Consider the following 20,828-nt stretch of genomic DNA (forward strand, 5'->3'; position numbering starts at 1 on the left):
ACTCCAACATGGTCCATCAGGATCTCTATCCTATCTTCAAAAAACCCGAAAACAAAAAATCCCCCGTCAAAAACAATGCCGTAGAGCAAAGGACTATCCTCAAGGGAGCCACCTTGGAAAAACTCACACAAGAATCGGTGATGAGCCCACAGGACCAAATCAAACAAACTACGGCCCCGGAAAAACTAAGGGCAGTGCCCCCACAGAAATCACTAGGGAGAGCCCAGTGACGGCTAACACAACGACACCAGAAAAATCTAGGCCATCAATGGCTCTCACTTCCCCGGGAAAAGAAAACACAAGGGTAAGACATAATTATTCCAAAACCATCTGCAATGTAGCCCAGATCAGTCATAGTCTACATTTGAAGAAGGCTTCGCAACGACTGTCACAACAACAGTTATACGAAACCAAACCGGATACGATAGCCGAAAATTCCAATATTAAGCCCAAAAGTGCTCCGGAGTCAATCAATAATGATCCACTGCGCCATCAGATCCTTCTGGCTCCCGAATATAAATCTAAAGGGCGGCACGACATTCTTAACAGATCTAATCTGTTAAAACTAGCCGAAGGAATCCCGGGACTAGCTGGCCTGACCTCGAACAACATAGAATCCATCAAATTTCTCTCCCCCCGAGGAAACCAACCCTCCGAGGTCACTGTGGTGACTTTCTCCTCAGCCAGTTGGATAGGAGCCTTTCTTGAACAGAAGCCTATCCTGCGGAATTGGGGAATTAGAGTATACCCCTACTTCACCCCTGGCTATCCCACCTCCCTGCTAACAAGATCGACTTCACCCAGTCATCCGGCAACAACTAACAAAACAAGACGTATGAGACCCTATTCGGTCTTAAAAAACGCCTCAGGGTCCGATGTTGAATCGAAAGGCCCCGAGCAAGCCGGAGACAATTCAGAATTTAACGACAGCTGGGGGTGGTTGCCATCTATCCTGTCATCAAAACACCTAAACTGACCGCCAGCCGGTGAAATGCTTGCAGAAATACATAATCCTTTTAAGAAACCTCTCTCAGCGGCGGACAGACAGTACAAAGGAGACATCAACCAAGGGCGGTCTCCATTTTTATTGTGTTCATGGAACATCAGCGGACTTCACCAAAAAACCTCAAATGAGGATACTATGGCTTTCTTGTGTAAACATGCAGCAATCGCTCTACAGGAAACCTGGGCAATGGCGGACCACCCCATAGAAGGATACATTGAATTCCGAAAACCAGCACTCAGGGACAGCCAATTTGGTCACCCCAAAGGCGGACTGTCCATATATATCTCAAACAACTTAAAAGGAGCCTTCAATCAACTCCATTTTGAAGAAGATTGGTTACTTGGGGTCAAAATTAATCCATGGAGGAGGCAGCGCTCACTCCTCCTCGTCAACGTGTACATCAATCCCAGCACCTGTACAAAAAAAGACCATCTGGCCCGACTGTGCGAGATCATGGACGACATGGCCGCTGAACATCTCAACTCGGATCGCATAATCACGGGAGATTTTAACACAAATCTTTTTCAGGGGAATGTTCCAGACATGGAAGGGCCGGACTCTATTAATATCACCGAGGCCATGATTCAATCTAAACCCTTGAAGCAAGCCCCAAATATACTAGGTGAGCTCACTGTGACGAGATTTTACAACGCAGGCTACTTGGTAGTGAATGGCAGGTCAACAAGTGACTCACCTCCAAACTGGACCTGGTCAAACGGAAGAAAAAAGTCTTATCTGGATTATACCATCTGTAATTCAGAACTACTGTTTAAATTGAACAGTTTTTGTATCCATCAACGGTCCGAAAGTGATCACATGCCGCAGGTTACCACCTTCAACACACACCAGGACCTCCACAAAGTAGCACCTATAACCTACATGGGCATTCACACCGAAAATCTGAAGCGCCTCAAATGGAATGAATCCAACAGCCAGAACGTTTTAAAAACAAGCAAGGACTTCACAATAGGCATCCTCGACAAAGATGCCGACCAGACATGGAAATGGTCGCAGCTGTGCCTTCACTTGATTAAATCATATCCAGCGACAACGCAGAGATCAAATCGTCCACCACCAGCAGGGGCCGCATTCGCTACTGCCTTAAAACCATTAAAGAGAGCAAGGAACAACGCATTGAGGCTGGCTTCAAAATTCCCGGGGAACAGTGCCTTCCTTGCCACAGATCTTCATGCCCAAAAAGCATTCAGGAGGGCAGCCTCCCAAGAGAAACAGGCTCAGGAAAACCAATATTGGGTAACATTGGTGTGGGAAAGCAAACAAAAAAACTCAAGGAAATTCTGGTCCCTTGTTAACCACACCAACCTGAACCTAACAAACTCTGGCTCAGCCAACATCCAGGAAGCAGAATGGGTAACATACCTAACTGCTCACTTTCAGGCACAATACCATCACGACTGCACCAGACTACCAAGGGCACGCGGGACTGGAGCCGATGTATCATTGAACACCGCCCTCAGTACAAGCCCAGGCCCCAATCCTGTACTTGTACTAACCGAGGAACGAGTGGTCAAAGCAGTGACAAAAGGAAGACAAGACGGAGCACCAGGCCCGAATGGCCTGCCACAAAGGCTATACAAATCAGACATCCCCTTCTGGTCCATGGTCCTATTAAATATTTTTAATTACACCCTGAGGACATCGACAATCCCGGACTCATGGAGGGGTGCAATAATTCACCCCATTCACAAAGCTGGACCTCGAGCTATTCCGAACAATTATAGATTAATCGCCCTACTGGACATAGAGGCAAAACATTTTGCAGGACTAATTCTGGAGGATTTAAGGCAATGGACAAAGGATAACGATTTGATTCCTCTGAATCAAACAGGGTTTGTTGCCAATTCAGGTACCACGACAAACTTATTGGCAGTTTCCACTATCATTGACAATGCTTTATTAACACGCAGGTTGGCCTTTTGCTGCTTTGTCGATTTCAAGGCAGCATTTGATAGAGTACCCAGGGAGGCCCTTTGGAAAAAACTGACACAGTGGGGCATTCCAAACAAGATACTGAACCCAATCGTTCAACTCTACTCTGACACCTGGGTTCGAGTGAAGTTAGGGTCCGGCTCGCATCTCTGGCGAAAAATCATGACCTCACGTGGTGTCAAACAGGGATGCGTACTGGCCCCCTTCTCTTTAACCTATTCATAGCCGACCTGTCAAGCACCCTAGACAGGGTAAACAGCCATCCACCCAAAATAGGAGGCGTGGCATTATGCAACCTTTTATATGCCGATGACCTGGCCCTGTTTAGCCTTACTAGAGTAGGGTTACAAAGGCTTCTTGATGCACTATCGCAATACACGCTTGACAACCAACTAGAAATTAATATGGAGAAAACCCTGATAGTCCCTTTTGGTAAGAAACGCTACAGTGGCGGTGGCTGGTCAATCAATAAAACAAGTCTTACGATTGACCAATCGTATAAATATTTAGGCGTCCACTTGGACTCCAGGGGCAGTTTCACAAAGCAAAGCAGTGTGATTGCAGCCAAAACCATGGCTCTAGTGGTATCCTTGGCCAAACTATCAAAGAAACTTTCAGGCCCAACCCTTGCCCCCCTACTAGAAGTCCTCAGAGCAAAGATCGGGCCAACACTCTCATATGGCATAGAGATCTTTAAAGGTAAAATGAACTCTGCCCTAAACAAACACACTACTAAAATCTACAGAAAGGTACTTCACTTGCCGAGCACCGCTTCCCCAGCCCAGATTAGATTAGAGCTGGGACTAACTAACTATGAAGCCTCTAATGTCGGCACCTATCTTAAGCTGTGTCACAAACTAAGACAGGCCGAACCAGGTACAGTAGAATCTCTAACCTGGAAAGAAATCAACGAGACCAACCCAGGTGGAACATTCGGCCGCCTCTTGAACGACTATATCCACCAAATGTCAGTTGCCGAACTCTGGGCTCTTAACCCCAGTCAGACTGTTTTAAAAAATATAATCAAAAAATGTGTAAGAATGAAATCTCTGGCTGCAGACAAAGCTCTTGTCACAAAGCGCAGCCATTCCTGGGCAGTAGTTAATTCCTACAAACGACTAACACCTGCTGCCTACCTCTCCACGACATTTTCACTTCATCTAAAGCGCCGTCTGATTGCCCTAAGAATGGGAGATTGGCGCTTTCTTCAAAATTTACCCACCTGGCGCCGCAAAAAGGAGGCCACAATATGTAGAGGATGCGGATTAGCAACTGAAACAATTTTGCACGTGCTATGCATCTGCCCTACATTTAACTCTCAACGCAGGCATCTGCTTAAGCCAGAATGGAACAGGCTGGGGTTCGGTCCTGTAGGCATGCCATCATTGCTGTTTTGTCTTCGGATAATATTAATTTAAGTATAAATTTGGCCAAATGTATTCAGCAAGCGTACCGCAACCTAGAAAATATGGATACTGCTGAGGTCTCTGCTCATCGCTAAGTCGGAATATGCATTATAGAACTTGCAAAGACCAGGAGGGCTAATCCACAAATTGTAATGTTTTATCTGGCATGCTTCCGGCCACATTTTATTGCTTGCTTCTCTTTTAATCATTTTTTAAATTATTTTTATAAAACTGTATACAATGTGATTTGTGCGACTTTTAAAGATATGTTTTATATCTAAATAAAGGAATTATTACCAACCACCGCACACCACCGTACCCAACAGATGCCTCACTGCTGCTAGAGCAAAGTCACCAAAGACTAGCTATCCACCGCCTCGCCCGGAACCCACCCTCAGACACAACCGATCCTGACGTCGCCACCCGCAACCTCAGACAATGGATCAACGACTGCGCCAACACATTTGCACCACTCAAAAAACCCTCCAACAGCCAAACAGCAAGAAAGTCAGATGGTTCACTGATGACCTCCAGGCCTCCAAGCAAACATGCCCAAAGATAGAGAAGAACTGGATCCATGAACAAACACCGGAAAGCTACGCAGCCCACAAGAACGCCACCCGCAGACACCTCCACCTCATCAGATCCGCCAAAAGGGCCTCCTTCAAAGACCGCCTAGACAACAACGCACACAACAGCAACCCCAGATTCAACACCAACAACATACCACCATCATAGGACCTGTGTGACTCCTTCTTCCACTGCAAGATCGTAGAGATCCACAACAGCTTCAATGCCGCGACCGCCCCGGCAACCACTGAGACCTCCGCCCCCACGACCACCATCCGCGCCAATCGCCTGCTCTCTTTGACCAACATCAATGATGACAACACCATCAAAATCATGAACACCATCCACTCCGGATCCCATCAGACACATTCCCGCACCACATCTTCAACAAGGTCAGCACCACCATCGCACCCCATCTCCGGAATGCCATCAACATCTCCTTCGAGACAGTGACCTTCCCTGAGAGCTGGAATCACGCTGAAATCAACGCCTTACTCAAGAATCCCAAGGTGGACCCCAAGGACCTCAAGAACTTCTGACCCATCTCCCTGCTCCCGTTTTCTGCAAAGGTCATTGAGAAGGCCATCAACAAACCACTGACCAGCTTCCTCGAGAACAGCATCCTAGACCTGTCCCAGTCCGGGTTCCCGAGCAACCACAGCACAAAACTTCCCTCATCGCCACCACTCATGACATTAGGGCCCTTCTAGACAATGGAGAAACCGTGGCCCACATCCTCCTGGACCTGTCAGCCGCCTTCGACAAGGGTCTGTCACTGCACACCACGAACTCCCCTCCATGACATCAGAATCCAAGAGAAGACCCTCGACTGGACCACCTCCTTCCTCTCCAGCTAAACACAGAGTGTCCCCCTCCGCCCTTCGGCTCCGAAGCCACCAAGGTCATCTGCGGCGTACCCCAGGGCTCATCCCTCTGCTCAACACTGTTCAACAACTACATGGCAACGCTCGCCCACGTCGCCCAACTGCACAACCTCAACATCATCTCTTACGCCATTGACATCCAGCTGATTCTCTCTCTCACCAAAGACCACCTCACCGCCAAAATTAACCTCCACGAAGGAATGAAGGCGGTCGCCGATTGGATGAAAAACAGCCAACTGAAGCTGAACTCGGACAAGACGGAGGTCCTCATCCTCGGATTCACCCCCTTGGCCTGGGACGACTCCTGGTGGCCGACTGCTCTAGGAACAGCTCTGACACCCACGGACAACGCACGCAACCTAGGGGTCATCCTCGACTCAACCCTCTCCATGACAAAGCAAGTCAGCGCCATCTCCTCCTGCTGCTTCAACACCCTCCACATGCTCCGAAATGAGAAGGGTAGTCACCCAGGCCCTCGTCAGCAGCAGACTGGACTATGGAAACGCCATCTACGCAGGAACCTCGGGCAAACTCCTGAAGCGACTCACACTCATCCAGAATGCTTCCGTAAGCCTGATCCTCGACATCCCTCGCTGCAACCACATCACACCCCACCTGAGAGACCTGCACCGGCTCACTTTCAACAAGAGGATAACTTTCTAGCTCCTCACCCAGGCACACAAGGCACTCCACCACACTGGACCAGCGTACCTCAACAGCCGACTCAGCTTCTACACCCCCACCCGCCAGCTCAGCTCCGTCGACCGCGCCCTCGCCGCTGTCCCCCGCATCCGAAGAGTGACCAGCGTTGGCATATCATTCTCTCACCTCGCCGCCAAGACATGGAAACCCTCCCCATCCGCCTATGGCAGACCTAACACCTACTGATCTTCAGAAAACTCCTCAAGACCTGGCTCTTCGAACAGTAGCAGCCCTGCCCCTTAGCACCTTGAGACCCTCACGGGTACGTAGCACGCTTTACAAATGCTATGATTGATTGATTGATTGATTGGAAGTGCGAAACGCAAGAAGAAATACAAGTATTTTTCCTCATTGTGCCAGTTGAGGCATAGGATTCTGGCTCATTCTCATTTTTATGACACCTTATACATCTGGGAATGTTTCACATTCCATGGATGTTGTGTGGGAACACCCACAGCAACAAACATGGAACGCCACTTTCACACAGACTGATATGTAAAAGGGGCTCATATTTACAAGGCCATGATAAGTCATGCAGGGTAACTTTACGGGGCCTTGCAAAAATGGGCAGGCACACTGCACCGCCACTGCATCTTAAAAAGTGCTGTACCGGCGGCGCAATGGGCTTGTAAATCAGGCCCCTAGTCCTTTAAGACCTACTTCTGAGTAAATTGTTGCAGTGCCCTCTTCCACCTTTTTCTTAGATTCTTGCCTATGCCTGGGTATTGTCACTCAAATTATGCTTTTTAGACCTTATTTCCTTTTATCCTTTTTACAGAGCTTGACAATAGTGATAGATACTTTGACTTCCATGCTCACGGTCTCTACATAGGTAGTTCCACATTGCTGGTGGCACGGGTTCAGCAATCCATAGCTTGCAAAGCCCAGTTTTGTGATAGAATAACAACTAAAATCCTATATTTCATCAAGTGGACATTCCATGGATGGTACTTGCGAGCTCCAAGAAAAGAACCAATGGTTTTTGATACAAAACACTATCTAGTAAAATAGTTAGACCAGGGTTTGCATACAAAGTAACACTTCCTTGAGACAGGTGCAATTTAAGAGAGGTGTTCTTATTCTAACATTTTATAATTTGCATATTTGCTGCTCTGTAGGATATGCATCTAATCTGTGGACTGTTTTAAAAAATGATTTCCAATTCCTTCTTTGGCAAGTGTACATCGAGTGCGATTTGTATTTCAATTCTGCATTCAGTTTGAATTACCAACTATAACAGCACTCTCTCTAGACTCAATTTTAAACAGACCTCGTTGGACTACGCTAATGTATTTACCTATTGACGTATTCCTTCCTGCTTTTCAGTTACAGTTTAAAGTTCTACTACTGTCACTCTCAGTTTCTATGAAATTCTTCGTCGTAAAAAAGGATAATAAATGTGCATCAATATGAGGTGGTAAAAATATAATTTTGGATCATTTTTGTCACTCTTCAATAACACAACATCACACAAACTTGCACACACTTCCAAAATTTGGCAGTGGAAATGTATTTCACTGCACACTACAGTGTATGCAGCAATCTGCAGATGTTTTGCAAAAAAGAATGGAATTTTATGGGGAAAGAGAGAATGTGTTGGGCTCCAACTGCACTGTGTTACATTGGAGTAGACACAGCATCATGTCAAACAATACAATGGGTCTAGGAATTTCTTGTCATTCATTAAGAAACCTATAAACTCAGATTACAAATTGAAATTCCTGCCTTTGTAGTAGATATGAAAGAGAAAGATTCACTGATGGCATTTGTTCAGGACAGCAATGCTCACCCATCACAAGAGAACTCATTGCAAGAAGCAATGCAAGGATTATCATAAAGTCGGCGGAAGCCTGGGTAAAGAAATCTGCCTAATCAGTCTCCACATTTGAAATCAAAGCCTTGAATAACTCAGGAAAACAAGCCACTGAATGACACGACAGGAGTCATGCTACATAAAGTGCCGAGCAGTTCAACATGCGGGTGTGCCAGCTTTCTGTTCTCTGGGGTGCCTTCGTATTACAAAAAGGTGTGCAGATGCTTACTCATCCTATTCTATAATACAGATCATGCTGGCACACCTATAGCACCAGCGTGAATATTAGGGGCATTCCATAATTAGTATATAGGAGGGCCTCCATGATATCAGGAGATGCATTTTGCCTCTGCGCTGGTGCCTTAGGATGCAGATGTAGATGCAAAGTGTTAGACTTGGCATCCGTGGTGTGGTTTGCCTCCTAAAAGTTTGCCTTCAAAACCTCCTGTTTTGTTGACTTTGTTTATGCTGGCCATAGATCTCTGTTCACTTTAACATGCTAACCAGTGCTAAAGTGCTTGTGCTCTCTCCTTAAAACATGGTAGAGTTGGCTTATACACCATTGACACACTTCATTTACCTGTTAGTCTCCAGTACAGTGCCACTACCTGTGCTACACACTGTAAATTAAATTCTACTAGCTGGCCTGAAGCACTGATTTGCCACCCACTTAAGCAGTCTTTATACATGTCTCAGGCCTGCCCTTGCCGTCTGTGTGTGCAGTTTTAAACTGCCATGTCGACTAGGCAAAATTAACCTTTTGTCAAGCCCAAAACTTCCTTTTTAATACATATAAGTCACCCCTAGGGTAGGCCCTGCACAGTTCATAGGGCAAAAGGACATGTACTTTTAAGATTCACATGTCCTGGTAGTACAAAACTCTTAAATTTGTTTTTGCTGCTGAAAGGCATACCGCTCCTATAGGATAACATTGTAGTTAACTTATTATATTTAATGAGTGATCATTTCTAGATGGCAGCAAGTGACCAGTTCATGTTTGATATCTCTGGAATTATAATGACAAATCCTCTGTTATGGGATATTAATTCACAATAAAAAAATGACACTTTTAGAAACTTGACTTTTTCCTGCCTTAGCCATTTAGTGCCTGCAGCCTGTCTCTGGACTCTGTGTAGTTGACAGCTGAGCTTTCTGTATACCTCCTAAAGAGCCACACGCAATAGAGAGCTTAGGTATGCCCGGATGAGGCATCACTGGCAGGATTGGAGTTCGGAGCTGAGCACATCCCTACTTACACTTGAATGGCTGTGTCCTGCCTCCAGGCAAAGGGCTGCACATCTCCTGTTGTTGGTCCGCAGCCTGGGTAGGGGAGGCAGAAAACCTGTGAACTTCAAAGAGAAGCGTCTAGAAACTTCTCCCACTTCAGAGGAGGCACCAGGTATAAATATTGGACCTCAAACACCAACTATTTAGGACAGATCTGGTCCTGTGGAGAATCTGCCAGGAAGAAGGACTAATGCACTCGTGAAAGGACTGCCACTCTGCTAAACTGCTGCTATAAAGAACTGCTGCCCGACCATGCTGACCTGTTGCCTTCTGCCCTCTTGAACCATGGACCCCAAAGTAAATCCAGGAGCTAGTTGGCTGGCCTTATGACTAGAGCATCCACAATCTTGAACCCAGCTGCTGAGCTCCGCCATCTGTGATTCCTACCCTTCATTGTGGTGCCACCCCAGTCCTGGACCCTTGGAAGTGGGCCTGAAGGTGCTCCGCCAGTCCATCTGTGGATACAGCAAAACTGATGAATCTCATCTACTGTGTTGTGCAACATCGAGCAGAACCAATGCATCACAACTGCTGTAAAGATTCTTCCAGTGCAAGTGCAAAAGGCCCTCACTTCACAAATCTTTCATCCACAGCAGCCTCGACAACAATTCCATTTCTTGCATCGCAGCCTTGCAGCACCTCGGGTCCAATGCATCCCCTTGACTGCACAATGCATCCTTCATGATGGACTTAGCATCGCTGCCCCTCGTCAATGGGATCCTCGAAGACAACACAGGACGACGCAGCACAGCTTCACAGCTCCTCGGAACTTATGCACTGCCTCTGCAGTGTGATGCATCCTTGACAAAAGATCTTGCAACGCTCCGCAACTAGGACTGAAGGCACTCTTCTTCAGTGATCGTAACTAGGTCCATATAGCCAGCCCATGTTCCATCGTAGTAGGCCTGAACTTGTGACTTTGTCTTCGTCCTGCAGGAGAAGATATCCACAGTTGGTGCCTTGTATTTTTTCGTGCAATTTTTATTTAGATATTTAAAATTGCATATCTCTGGTTCTATGGATTGAGGGGCATATTACCAACAACTAGCGATAATTTTTGTCTCTAACTTGTTTAGAGACAAAAATTATCGCCGCACATCGGCGATTTTTATCGCAGATAAACCTTGCTATTAGCAAGGTTTATCGCAAATGCGATAAAAAACGGCCGCAATGCATGAATATCGCTGAAAAGTTAGCGATATTCATGCATTATCGAGCAAATGCTCTTAGCCATGTTATCCACCTCCCATTGGATAACATGGTGAAGAACTGCTCAGGGCAGGTGTTAGCTTTTGGAGATATTTGCGCTTAGCGCGAATATCTCCAAAAGTTGGTAATAGGAGATAGCGATGTTAGCGACTGTTTCCAGTCGCTAACATCTTGGCACGCCCACTTTGCATGTCATTAGTGATAAATATCACTGACATGCAAAGCGGGGCCCAAGATGGTCGCTATCTCCTATTAGCTGTCACTAACTGGTGTTAGCGACAGCTTGGTAATAGGGAGATAATTTTATCTCCACTTTCTTGGCTTTAAAGCCAAAAAAGCGGAGATAAACCCCCTTGATAATATGCCCCTGAGTTTTTTGCCATTTTAGTCTTAAACGATGTATTACATTTTCTCCATTTTTCTTGATTTGTGTGAATTTGTTCTTGTGTTGTGTTTTCACTTTATTACTGTTTCAAGTGCTGCATAAATACTTTACACATTGCCTCTAAGTTAAATTCGACTGATCTGTGCCAAGCTACCAGAGAATGGAGCACAGACTAATTTAGGGTTTGCTTGTGCCTCACCCTGGCAAGGATTGTGTTTGCTGCTTGAGTAAGGTTTCACCCCTGTCAACCAATAACCAAATTGTTTACACAAATCCAACATCAAGAGGCACACTAACTGTGCATCACAAAGAGTTGGTGCAAAGTCAGTCTGCTTTTCAAGGATAACTGCTGCTCAGGGAGAGAGGGAGCCCAACGGATGCCTCAGGCATGCCGATGCAGGTGGGTGCAGTGACTCACGTCGTCCACCAGCAGGGGGTCACCCTTTCAGAAGCAGGCCAGATGCCTCTTGCACTGGGAAATACAAATCCGCTTCTTCAAACAGCTGGTCTGCCTTTCACTAATGTGCTGAACCCTATGCTACCATGTGATAGGTCGCGTTATACAAATCTACATAACCAAACATAACAAGACATGAGCCAGTTTAAGGCAGCCCTCAGGGCAGCACATTAACTGTACAGCACACACTGACATAGTTCGTACTTGTGTGCTTCCTTAAAGTTGTGCTATGGTGCAAACAGTGACCCTGTGCTCTTTGTTTAACAGCATCCCTGAGAGCAGTGTGATAATTACTTCCAAAAGTATGCCATCTTTTGTAGCAGGAGTATTAGTAGTCACATAAAAGGGCTTGTTCATGGGAAACAAATGTTTATTTTTGCCTTAATTCCTGGTTATAAAACTCCTTCTCTTGGTTAATATAGTGCAGTCTTGACACTTTACATGGAGTCTTATGAAAAGAAAATGACAGGAAAATTATCTTAAATTTGTTTTAAGAATGCACAAATCTAGGAAACTATGACTCTGTTTCTATACTTTCTGACTTTATAAAAAGCCCCTTGCATGCAGTCGATAGAACTTGGTATTTATATATGAAACCAGTTTTATAGTTTGCTCTCCTAACACATTTGTGTTTTTTTCTATTGACCTTCTTTGAAGATTGGAAAAGAAATTGCAAATACACATCAATAGGATTAAGGGAATATCTGGAACATTACAGAAAACTTTAAAACACATTGTCGTATGATATATCATTGAATCCACCACAGTTCGTAATTTCCAAAAAACACAAAGACAGGAGCATTAAAACTTCAATGTTCTATTTTTGGTCAGTTCTTTTTTTTGTACATGATAACAGCTATTTTAATACAGTGAAACAGCCAAGGTGTTTCAAGGGATTGTTTCAAGGCAGTGAAATACAAAAAAGAAATATCAATATATACACACATCAATATGATAGCACAAAACTTTAAAACACATTGTTACACCCGATACTAAAATGTGAGGCCTACCAAAGTAAATAAGTTTACATAACCAGTTATAACATCACCCTATTATAGACACTTTCCAATTAATGCCGGCGAATAACCTAGATAGCACACTAATAGAAAATTCTTCTAGATTCAAATATTTTTCTAGGCAATTTAGTGTCTCAAAGTGATACGACTAGTTTATATCGCATTTTTTTTGCATGGCAATGTCTAACCATGCCACCACAATCACAAAGATAAGTACATTTAATTTCACTGAATTTAAGATAATATTTCCAATATAAAACTGCTGGCTGGGTTACAACTGTAATTTATTTCTCCTCATTATATCGATCCAGTTTATTGAGATGTGTGGTTGGAAAAAAGTAGCATTTTGTTAAAACTAGAAGACTGGAGTCAATTTTCTTCTGAAACTGAGTTAAAATTGGGCATAGTGATGGGTAGAATAACTATTGAGTGCCATCAAAAAACGGTTTAAAAATGTATGATCCCAAAAGAAAGGTTACATTATACTAGTATAGAAATGGGTGTATTTGGTTAAAGATCTAGTTTGGTAAGGTTTTGGGTGAAGGTTTCTTTGGTAAAGTCTGTTTTCTCCAATATCTAAATCCAATGCCAATAGAGATAAACATGATGTGCAGCACAATCTTTAATTGAAAGAGTGCCCAGTTCAGCACATAAACTAACAGTTGGAATAGATATAAGTACGTGTTGAATACATCTTTTCAATTGCTGTTAAGACTCAGCTACAGGGATCTGGACACTACATTTAAGTTAGCCTCTGTCATTTTAGAACAAAATGACCAGGCTCCTTATTAAATTGGGTAAGGCTAATTGCTGCCGAAATAGTGGCAAGGTATATGGATCACAAGGTAGGCCATCCTCTTTTTCAAAAATGGTTGTGTTTCTGTTAGCTGAAAAGAACCACAATTAATTACAAACCCTTTATAGCATATCTTTAACATTTACAATATTCTCTTGTTTGTTAGTGATCTTTGAGTCGTAGCCACTTAATACAAATCCTGATATAAAGTTAATCTTGGTTGTATTTGACATTATGGATTCTCTCAAGGAAAGCCTGGTTAGACTTAACCGATAACATTACTGTGGCCATAAGGATGCTAATTGCTTTACAAAACATAAGAAAAACATTTCTAGACATTAGGAGCACAATAGTATTGCTTTGTTTCTGGAACAGCTCAACTTTTTGTTACAAACAAAACAATTTGTTTTTGCTTTTTTAACCTAGTATAAGAAACATAGGGCCAGATGCAGCAAGCCTTTTTGAGTTCGCAAAAAGGCTGATTCACAGAATCAGCTCATTTGCGAACCCAAAAAATGCTTTTCAGATGTAGCAAAGCCTATTTTGCGATTTAGATACCGAATCGCAAAATGGGATTATGATTCAATTCAACTCAATAAAACGTTATTCGGTTTTATGTCAAAAACCATAAAAGTTACACACACAAATACATCAAAAAATTAAAATACATTGTTTGAGTTATAAACAGCAGCCATATCCAATCAGGAGCCACACACTATGTGTACAGCAATTACAGTTCATCTTACAAGAATAGGAAAAAGAAAAAGTGACAGTGCATTATTAAAATAGCAATCCTAGCAGCATACAGGTAATAAATTAAAAAGCGAGCACTTATAAAGGTTCACTACAAATCCATAAACTTCCTTGATTTAACAATTGATTTGAAAAATTCCACTATAAAAACTATGCAATCCCCATTCAGTAATTGAAGGTGCATCATAGCAGGCCGGATTTGATCAAAATTACGTTTTTTTAAAAGAGGACCTAGATAGCGTTTGCGTGGGGATTCATACAAATGACATAAAAACATAAAATGCAGCATATCCTGCGGAGACTTTCTGTTGCAGCCGCAGGGAGCTGCCGTTTTGTTATAAATAAGACATTTAGGTCTAACAAGCATGTGATGGAACAAGTTCATACGACATCTAGTTAAAAGAAACTTCGCATACGAGGACAATGTGCCCAAGAGATAGGGCTCTGCTCTCGGGGTTGTTTTCAGCATAATATATGTCCGAAAACTGGTTTTCTTTAAATCAATCGCTTCCCTTGTCAGTTTCCTCTCAAGGAGAAAGGCAGTTTTTATTGCCTCAACATCTCCTTTTCTTATGCAAGCAGGGGTAACAAATAATTCCCCTCTCCCAAGACTGGCGAAACTCTTCCTGATATAGTTCAGCCACGGTACTGCCTTCAAATTATCCAATGCCAAACAATCCTTTAAAATCAGGTGGGTCAGGGAGATATCCAGATTCAGCCACGTTTTTAGCCAAAAAGTCACAGGACGCAGGGAAAATACATCGCTGACAAACTGAATGCCCAGTTCCTCATGGACAGCTAGATTTGATGTCCCTCTTGCGACACACAATAAACGTTTGAGGAAATCATTCTCCACAATTTGAAGACAGTCTCCAGCATTGTGCCCCCAACTCCACTGCCATGAGATGCTGTAGCCACGGATTTGGCCTTGTAGACTTGCAGCATGGCCCCAAGGGGCTTTTTCCCTAGTTTGGAGGCAAAATTAAAAATTGCTAGATTCACCCTCGCTACCTCCCTTTTCTTTTTCAGAATGTGAGGCCCCCATTTGAGCTTATTGTCAAAAAGGACCCCTAAATAAGAGAATGTGTTAGTGAGGGGAATATATGAATCCCCAACTATGAATCGGTAATTCTCTTTTGGCTGCTGCCCTACCTGCATAACATAGGATTTGGTATTGTTTATGGTCAAATCCCAATCTGACATAAAAGCATGAAAAGTAGTTAAAAGAGCTTGTAGACCCCTTTCCGTCCTAGATATAAGGACAGCATCGTCCGCATGTAATAAAACCGGAATCCCTTGTCGACCTACTCTAGGGCAGTCAGCCTCCAATGCACTCAGAACGCTATCAAGTTCATTTATATAAAAATTAAAAAACATAAGGGGCCAGAATGCATCCTTGTCTGACTTCCTTTTTAATGTTAAAATCCTTTGTTGCACTGAGGTCCTGCGAGAACCTAACATTTGCTTTTGTGGACCTATGCATATCCTCTAAAAAATCTACAATGCCATTCTCGACTCCAATTGCCCTCATGGCCTGCCAAAGCTTACTCCTGTTAACACAGTCAAAAGCTGATGACAGGTCCATGAAGGCAAGGTGAATAGTCCCCTGTCGCGCCACAGTGTATTTGCTCAGTATCAAAAAAAGGTTAAGACACTGTGAGATAGTAGAGCGCACCCTACAAAACCCATACTGGACATCAGACATCACAATATTGTCCTCTGCCCATAGTGAGTGTCTCTGCAAGAGAACCCTCCCCACAACTTTCACCACCGAGTCTAAAAGTGATATAGGCCTATAACAATGAGGGCTACTTTTGTCGCCTTTTTTAAAAACGGGGCAATAGTGGAAGTTGCCCATGACTGGGGCATCCAAGTTGTGCTGCAGCATTCAAAACAGACTTCAAGATCGGAGCCCAAAAGGGAGGGTCAGATTTGAAAAGATCAGGGGATATCACATCAGGGCCAGGAGCTTTGCCGGCAGTTAGGCCTGCAATACTTTCCAAAATGTCTTCCTTCCCAAACCCTATTTCCACATCCTTGGGGCCAAGTAAGGTTGTAACATTGTGTTCAGGCAAGCAATCAAACATCTGCTCATAATGGGCTTCCCATTCCTCCTTAGATATGTAACATTCCAGGCCTCCCCATCCTTCTTGGTCAAATAATGGTTTATTCAGCACACTCCAAAACTTCGAGCTATTGCTCAGTATCTCTGGGTCCAGCAACTCCCCCCATGCTTCGTCCTTAAGAGCTCCCTTCGGAGTGGATAAAGCCGTAGTCCCTGCGACATGCGGTAACATCGGCTTGTACTCTTGGTTTGATGGCTAAAACCTCCCTCAACCTTTTTGCTGCTTTAGAGCAGTTATGATCAAACCATCTGGGACCCACTCTGGATTGATTCTTAGCTGGAGCCGAAAGCATCCCAGTCACCTTTTCTGAAATGGCCTTAAAGGCCACTAACACCTTTTGGGGTGAGTGCCTACCCTGAGTACAGAGGGCTATTTCGTCCACACAAGTAGTCTTGATATTGTTAAAAATTAGTTCTGGAGTTATTTGCGACCATCTTAATCTACGTTTCCCATCAGATGGGCGTAGTTTGCCCAGTTTAGGGATATTCTCAATTTTGTCTATCCAAGGACCTGACAGGTTAGTAGATAACGGATTATGGTCACTAAATCCGCTCTCAGTAATTAAAAAGGTGCATACTGATGATTGCATTGGTGATGAAATTAAAACAAAATGAATAAAAGACCCATTTCCATGACCCTGGAACGTGGGCACCATAAAGCTACTATTGGGGTCCGATATAGCCATTGCAGAAATCAAGTCAAAGTCATTAATCGTTCCCCCTCAGCTGAATGTTCAAAATGTAGTCCATGCATTAGGGGACAGCTCATCTTTGAAATGCAAGAAAGTAGCGGATTACCGCTTGGGTGAATATTAAAATCTCCTGCCACAGAAAGGTTATGTAAGCTATGACTCAGAGAGTTCTTTATAAATTTACTTAGGACTGTTATATTACTATAATTGAATTGGGAAGAGATAGAATTATAAAAGTTAATTAGTCCCCAGGTATGAGCCCCCTTCCCTAAAACTAGTGCAAGGATACCAGGGTGTGAGGATGTCACTAAATGAACTTTACACACCACGGCTACCGAAATATAAATAACCGAACCCCCTTGGTCTTCCCCTCCTAGATGCTATGGCCGGAACAAAGTAGGCCTTATAGCCTTCTAGGAACAGGTCACTCTCTAACGACCAAGTTTCCTGGAGACATATTATCTTAAATTGCTTAACGTTAGCTATACATCTTGGATCACTTAGTTTGGCTGCCAAACCCGCTATATTCCAGGATATAAAATTATTCTGGCTCCCCTTTTGTTACTGCTCGGCCCTATCAGGTTCTGTTGTGTCTTGCCCCCTCCCTGGGGGTACTGCTGCCCCAAGTCAGTCGCAGGTTTCCAAACCCGACATGCTCTCAAATCTATTATTGACTGGCAGCCTGAACCTGGTGTCACATTGCCTGTTCAAGAATAACTGTGGTGTCAACAGGGGAGGTGGGTAATGTACAGATCTCATTCTCAACCAACCCTCCCTTTGATGATGTTCCTCATTGACAGGTCTCACCGTGTCCCTAAAAATTAGGGGCCTATAAAAAAAACCCAGAGGTAGCAGTCTAATTACAGTACCCGTTAAAGTTGGCGGCCTAACGCCCCTAGAAAAAATTTGGCCTGCAGTATAGGGGTTGTCAAAGTTAATGATAATACAGTCTCCTGTCCCTTGTTTGCTAGAGCTTCCAATCCAATTAACCCTACGGGCCATAATTATATTATTAAATTGGTTGGCACCATCTACGATGATTTGGGTGAACCAATGCAATATTTTATTCATCAATTGCCCATGGTTTTCACTCTTGTCTGGTGAAAGGACAGGGACAGACCCCAATATTACTACATATGGGCTGGATTCTGGCGGGAGCTCAATAGTCGGTAATCTTGTGTGTGCAAGGGACCCCCCCCCAGACCTCTTGTTTATCAACGGTAAGGAGGAGGCGCTCCTTGTATTGGAGGGTTGTCTTGAGTCTATTTTATCTTCATAAATCACTCTGGGACGCCTGGGACTCCTGGGACTCCTGGGACCCCTTATTTCCTCGGGCCTACTGTTTACTAAAACTGGCACATTAATAGGTACCAAGCCACTATCCTGCCCCTCATTGTCTGTAGTGGGGGGCTCTTGGGATTTATTTTTGGGTAGGTTAGCCAGCAATGATTCTAGATTAGACAACCTTGATTCAACCCCACACATCTTATGAACAATTGGGTCCAAAAGAGAATTGAGCATAGTTTCCAATCTACCCCAAAAATCCCTTTCCACGGAGCCATCCGCTAACACCCCAGCATTAATCTGATCGCGGGTACTTATGTCTCTCTCATTTTCTTTCCCATTATCATGCATTTCTACTATGGTCACCCCCCGATTGCCTGACACCTGGTGGACAGGTTGTTTGACTCCCCGGTTTTTCCTTGAGGTGGCACTGACTTTCTTGGGGCGTGTAGTTGCTGTTTTCAATTTCTGTACCCTTCCCCGTAAGTTATGTTTAACAAGGCTATGTATCTGTCCCTGAGTCCCTGAAAGCCTTGTTTCATTCGATGACAGAGTATTGACCTCAGAGGGGGAGTTCAGACGTTGTTCAGAAAGAGGTGAAACACAAAAAGGGGCTATCGAGGATTCATGAAGGGCGGGAGTAATAGATAACCTGCTCTGAGAGGGGAATGGTTCCAATGATAACCTACGCTCTGTTAATAAAATTTCTTTAGTAAGGACTGATTCTGCCCTTGATAAAAAAGCATCAAGGGTACCAACCACTCCTAGGCCCACAACTGCTTTCCGTTTACTCATTTTTAATTTTAGGGGGTATTGTGGGTGAATAAGATGATCATTGTAAATCTATTCTACAGCAGATGAAAAAAATATACACTCGGGTGTTTACACCACAAATTAGCCCATGAATTAGTTTAGTTAAAAAAGGCAATTCCACAGTTATTAATCCTATCAATATCCACACAATGTAAATATAACTTTACACGAAGCTACTGTAATATACTGCGATGGGCTTATATATATAAATTGCAATAAAGACCCAATAATATATAAACTGTAGACAAGACCAATTGTCTTGCATAAGCCCCAATCATACACCTAGTGACTGGAATAAAAGCTGATAACCCAGTTAAAAATTGTAAACAAACAACCAAACAATAAAATTAACCACAATAATTCCACTATTCTCAGGGGAGTATCAGATAATTCACAGTGGTAAGATAAATGTGATGCAATCCGTAAAGTTTCTAAAATATAGCAATGTCTCAGGGCCTTACTTCTAAATCCTCAAGTGTGGTGATAGATGCAGGATTAAAGAGGGGTGGCCCAGCTCGGCCTCAAACGGTCTCAGACGGCCGTAGACTTTGTCCCGGGCTTCTCCCAGTGCCGCCCTCGCGCGTCCCGCCCTGCGTGAGGGCCGGGCCGGCTTTGAAGGCCTCCGTCGCCCTCAGCTGACGTGTTGTAAAAGCGCCTCACGCAGCCCCTTGGAGATGTAGGCACAGGGGCTGTGGGCGCGTTGTAGATGGGGCCGTTCCCCTTGCTGCGGGCGCATTGTAGATGGTGGCAGTTCCCCTCACGGCGGCGAAGGATAGCAGGCAGCTGGTGACAGGTTAGCGTCGCCGTTCCCCTCACTGTGAGTAATATTAAATCTCTGAATCCGTCTGCCAGCCTTATTTGAATTTTTGTTGTTGGTTCGAACTCATCAACTACAACCCCAGTGTTATAATATACTTTTCTCTCTTCTTCTGGTGAGGAAGGCGTACTAACGATTTCAGGAGTAAAACCCCCCTACAACCTCTAATGTCCCTCTTAATTCCTGATGTCACCCTTGACTCTTCCGTATCTTGAATTATATACTTTCTCCAGAAGGCTCCGTAGTATTCCAGAGGTCCTCCCTGCTGATATCTCTTTTAGTTTTCTTGGAGCTTCATACGGTATCAGCGCTCCTGAGTGGACAGACCTCCATTCAGCTGCTCCCAGCCTCCGGTTGCAGCCGAGCCGCAAGCAGAGAGATGCAAAGGATCAGCAAGCAGAAAAGCAGTGGGGCAATGAAAGATCCCAGTCACAGTTCGAGAAACAGGCGCCCGTCTCTGCCTCACCTCCGCCTCATCTTCTCACCTGATTAGCGTAGACCGTCATCCATCCTTTCGACAGCTTCCTGCTCGCGATGTCGCCGCACCTCCTCTACACGAGCGTCGGAGCAAAAGCACTCAGGAAAGAGGAACTCACAACTCAGGCGTCTTATCTCGCCTCGCCCCTCGATTTTCCTGGACCTGCTTTCTCACGTGACGAGCGCAGAGGACCTCAGACCGCAAAATTCACTGGAACGCCAGGCAGCCAGGTACGAGCCGCCATTACTGGGTGTGGAGCAGCAGGTCACCTGTGGCTGGAGTGTCTACATGCGTTCGTAGCCCGAGTAAAGTGTCGGCTTTGTCTGGTTATGATTCGCTATTAGGAAGGGGCGTGCTTAGGGTGTCCCTTCCTAATACCGAATCG

The 20,828-nt window shown here is 44.4% G+C and overlaps 1 protein-coding gene across 1 annotated transcript in view; it reads left to right on the forward strand.

The window, feature by feature from the left end:
- PLXDC2 (plexin domain containing 2) overlaps positions 1-20,828 on the forward strand; it is a 1,000,652-nt gene that overhangs the window by 814,886 nt on the left and 164,938 nt on the right. The window lies entirely within an intron of this gene.

The sequence above is a fragment of the Lissotriton helveticus genome, chromosome 10, assembly GCF_964261635.1.
Source record: "Lissotriton helveticus chromosome 10, aLisHel1.1, whole genome shotgun sequence".
Taxonomy (NCBI): Eukaryota; Metazoa; Chordata; class Amphibia; order Caudata; family Salamandridae; genus Lissotriton; species Lissotriton helveticus.